The sequence below is a fragment of the Lactuca serriola genome, chromosome 5 (genome assembly GCF_051521515.1).
Source record: "Lactuca serriola cultivar US96UC23 chromosome 5, Lser_US96UC23_V15, whole genome shotgun sequence".
NCBI lineage: Eukaryota > Viridiplantae > Streptophyta > Magnoliopsida > Asterales > Asteraceae > Lactuca > Lactuca serriola.
The window spans coordinates 63,660,672-63,665,730 of NC_136412.1; positions in this window are offsets into that span (position 1 = coordinate 63,660,672).

Genomic DNA, 5,059 nt, shown 5'->3' on the forward strand with positions numbered 1-5,059 from the left:
AAGAGGTGATTAGTACAAGAAGGAGTGGTGCGGGAGGAAGTGGAGCAGCGCCGGATCATGACGATGAGGAGGATTAATTTCTTTGCGTTTTTATTGAACAATTTTCAATTTTTATTTTTTAAGTTTTTTGTTTTTAATTGGTTTGTTTGAATGTGTTAAGACTTTTACTGTTTACTTGATGTTTGATGCTTTGATAATTTTTCAGAATTGAATTAGGAATGCTTGCGTCGAAGGGTTTAGAATTGTAGAATCAAGGAAGTTAAAAAAGTGAAAGAGAGAGTCAAGAAAGGGAAGCGTTAGAGTTAAAGTGTTGAGTCCAGTCCTTAGAGACATTAGCGAGGGAGTCTAGAAGTGAGTAGAAAGTTTTGAGGATTTATTAGAGGCTGGAACGAATGCAGAGTATCATTATTTTTCATCCAGTGACCTACTCGTCGAGTGCACTAAGCTGACTCGACGAGTCGCCTTGAATTCTCATTAATTCGAAGATTTCTGCGATGCTACTCGACGAGTCTCGTATATACTCGACGATTCGTTCAGTTTGATACCAAAAGGGCTGCTGATTTGATGCTGATAAGAGTACCACTTGACCATTTATTCTTTCCATATTGCTTCTTGAAGATCTTACACTGTTTTCCCGCGTATTTGGAGTGACCCACACGAGATTTGACACCCAAGATATGCATGAGCTGTTCCCATGTCTAAAGTCAATTGAAGTTGGAGCTAAAATGAAAGTGATCAACCTATCGACTGCTATCCCAGGGGAGTTTGTTCCAATTCCCTCTTTATTCTCTTTTTATGTTTTTATCATGCATAATATGCAATGAGGGCATTGCATAAAATAAGTGTGGGGTAGGGGGTTGGTCACATATTCGAAAATTTAGAATCTTAATTTAGGCTAATTTTAAAAAAATTGTTGCATACCAAAAATATTACTTAGGGATTTAAATTAGAAAATTTTGGTAAAAGTAAATTAGGATTCCATATTAGAATTGTGTTGATGATTGCATGAAAACTCAAATGTTTAGTTGAGCCTATATACGTTCTAGTGCATTTGTGGCTTCCTTATTCCAGTGAAATCACGAGACAAAAACACGACCCCGCTCAGCCTGAGGGATGCAATATGTTTAGCAGTCTAAACCTGAAATGTATCCAGGAAAATTATTATTGTTAGCCAATAAAGGTTGAGATTGAGCGCCCCTGCTTAAGCATGTAGGGTTTTGAGTGAAAAAAAGTGAGGTACATGTAAAAAAAAGAAAATTGCAAGAAAAGTTGAAGAATTTTGGAGCAAATAAAGTGAAGATCAAAAGATCAAAATTCCAAGAAATTCAAAAAGTTGAAGATACCAGAAATCGAACAATAAAGGTGGTGAATTCAAAGAAATCAAAGATCAAATTATCAAGGAAGTAAAGAATTCAAGAGAGCTCCATAGTGGTATCGAAAAGTTGTAATTCTAGATTATGTATGCTTGGGTTGCTCAATTAAAAATACCTTGAGGGTAAGAGGTTTTCTGCGGATGGATTCGGAGGGTTGCGTAAAATGAGCATAGTTCGGGGTGAGTGGGCGAATGTTTATGAGGATTGTGAGTATTTGGATATGGTGGGGGGGGGGGGGTACTTAGGACAATTTTAGACACAAATGCATGCGTTGCGGTCTTGACATAATGGCTGGGTTAGATTGGAATTATCATATGTAATTCTAATATGTTTAAAGTTCAGTTTTGCTTGGGGGCAAGCAAAAGACAAGTGTGGGGTATTTTGATATGTGCATAATTAGTTCATATTAAGTATACATTTTTATTCATTTATTAGCTAAATTATTGCATTTTATGGACAAAAGGTACTTAAAAGTATTTGAGTTATGTTTTCAGTCCAAAAATGAAGCTCGGAAGCGAAAGGAAGCGGGAGAAACAGTTAGAAGTTCGAGAATGGAACAAAGAAGAAAAACATTGAAAAAGCACTTACTCGGCGAGTAGGGGCGACTACTCGGCGAGTCCGATCGAAGAATCGAGAAGATAAAGACTCGAGATCCCAGAGAGTTATCACAATACGGGGAATGTGAGATGGACTCGACGAGTCGATTCATATATATATAAAGATAACTCCAAAGAATGATATGGGGGAATTCTGGGACAATTCAGAAGAGTTTTGCTGCGATTAAGAAGTCAGAAAAACCCTAGAAGACGAAGTCATAAGCTAGAATTCAATCCCAAAGGAGAATTGAGGCAAATTTCATCATTCCACTTAATCTTTTGTTTTGTCATTATGGTTAAACAATTAAACTCTGTTTGTTTGTTGTTATTTACTTCAATTATGAGCTAAAACCTTTAGACTTCTGTTTGGGGATACAAAATTGATAATATGGTTTGATTGTTGGTAGGATTAATTCTAAGTTGGTGAATTTTGTTATTTTAGTTTGCTAAAGAACCTTGTGTGTGAATAATAATTAATTTTCTGTTAATAGGGAGATAATTGATTAGCATGAACATCTATTGATTATCAATCTCATATGCTTTGTGATCACTATTGTCATATGTCTAGTATTAATGAATATGAAACTAGAGTTAATAAGAAAATTGAGTAAATTCATGTGCAATCTTGTGAGATGACCATCAAACAAGAAGTTAATTAAAAGAATAAATTAGTTAACTATTGCAAGTCTAACTTAACCCGAATAATTAATCTAGTAAATTTAATTAAATTAGACAACTGGCCACTGTTTAAGTTAGTTTGTTTGCTAAGGATTAGTGTAGTGAATGCGAAACTAATCACTTGAATCGGTAACCGACAAAAGAATTAATCCATTCCACCATTACCTTGTAATCAACCATAGGATCAATTGAGTTGAACTAAATAGAAGTTCCTTCCCGCTATAGAATTTAGTTAGTCCTTTGCTTTCTAGTTTTTAAGTAAGTAATAATTAGTAAGTTTCTAGTCTTGTAAAACTAGAGAAAACCCCTACTTATTAATTAATTTAGATAAAATTAGTTTTTAGTTTTAATTTTCCGTTCCCTGTGTTCGATACCCTACTTATTCAACTATATCACAATTGATAGGTTCACTGCCTTTTGTGTGTTACTTGTAATTAAAAATAGATTTAAAACCAAGTGAGTTTGCACACATCACTCGCCAACTCTCCGAGTCCCTATCCTTCAATTAGACCTCAAACCCGTCTTTACTCGTCGAGTTAGGCGATGACTCGATGAGTTTTCCTTCTAAAAGAACACCGACTGAATCCACATCCGACTCGCTGAGTTGTATGAATAACTCGTTGAGTACCATGAAGATTGCCTTGGACTCGCCGAGTCCATTCATGCACTCGCCGAGTACTATGAATTCCCAGAACACTTTGCTTAGTCCAGAACGTTGGGTCACTCCCCGGGACTCCTAAAAAACCTTCCACACTCAACTAATCCTTATGACCCTTACTGATATGGGACCAAAACCCCTGGACTCGCCGAGTCCAGGAATGGACTCGCCGAGCCTATCTTATTCCTTACCAAGAACTTCGATTTCTGATGTACAACACTTAACCAAATGATAGATCCAGGCCCCTAAACTCGATCTAGCACGTAAAATTACAAACTTTACATGCATGCATGGGACATAAGAGCTTGAAAGGCTCTAAAATGGTTCTTTGTTGCATGGGGCCTTCCTTGGTGTATAAAGCAACGTAGATCTGACTTGTGGCTCATAAAATGACGTGATACAGAAGCCCAAACCCCCAACCATGTTTGCAAACATGGTTGGCCACCAAAAATGGGTTAAAAAGCCCTAAATCACCTCAAAGATGGATCTAACAAATAAATAAGCAAGGTTTAGACTTTATACCTTCCAAAGATTGCAAATGATGAACCAAACCGAATCCTTCAATCCCCTCTTGATCCTTCTATGCTCCTCCTTCTTCTTTGAGATCAAAACTCACAAGAATCACTCAAAAAGCCTTAGATCTTCACAAAACAGCTAGGTTTTGCTATGAGGAGCGTTTGAAAGCATTAAGGGGGGAAAGGAGGCTGCATATGGTCGTTTAAATAGGGTGCAAACCCCTGGATTAGGGTTTTTGTCCAAACAGCGGCTACTCGCTCTTCCCGCCTCCCGGGTATCCATAACATATGCGACATAACCTGTGCACCCTTGCTGGAGGTAGCGCCTTGCCCTTGCTGTGGTCTCTCGCCCTGAATCACCAACTCTCCCCCACTTGGGGCTCTGACTCGCACTAGCTGCTCCGCGCAGTCTATCACTGCCCCGTTGGGGCTTAACCAATCCATACCGATAATAACCTTGTTCCCCCGCAAAGGTATGGGAACCAGATCCACCAGATAACGCTCCTCAAACAATCTCAATACACAATCCCGAAAAACCTCTAATGCTCGCACCGATCGATCGTCGGCAATCTCCACCTCTAAAGGGCATTCCAACCTGCCTGAAGACTCAGGAAACTTCTTGCTAAGCGCAAGGGAAACAAATGATCGGGTAGCTCCCGAATCGAACAACACCTGAACTGGGATACCGTTCACATGGAACGATCCTAAGCAGAGCACATACATATAACATGTCAACATTACAGCAGCATAACATAAAAGCATAAATAAAGAATCATATTAGTCACCACATCGGGTGCGGCGCGTGCCTCCTCGGTAGTTAACTGGAATGCCCGTCTCCTCACCACTGGAGCCTCTGCCTTGCCCTACCAGCCATCAGTGATCTGCAGGGTCGCTGGAGCTGGCGCCTTCACTGGCGCTGAAGCTGTTGTCAACTGGGGGCAATTGGCCTTCTTGTGGCCCCTCTGGTTGCAGTGGAAGCACAACAACTCAGACGTCGAGATGACAGGTGCAGGGGCTGTACAATCCCTGCTAAAATGCCCTAACTTGCCGCACTTATAGCAACCTGATGATCCCAACTTGCACGCTCTCTCGTGCGTCTTGCCGCATTTCCTGCAGCAGCCTCACCCCTGTTGGCCTTTTGGCCCAACATCTGATCCCTTGGGCTTCTTCCCCGAAGCCCCTGTAGGTGATGACATGCCCTCTCTGCATCAATACCACACCTAAACTTGATATGGACGC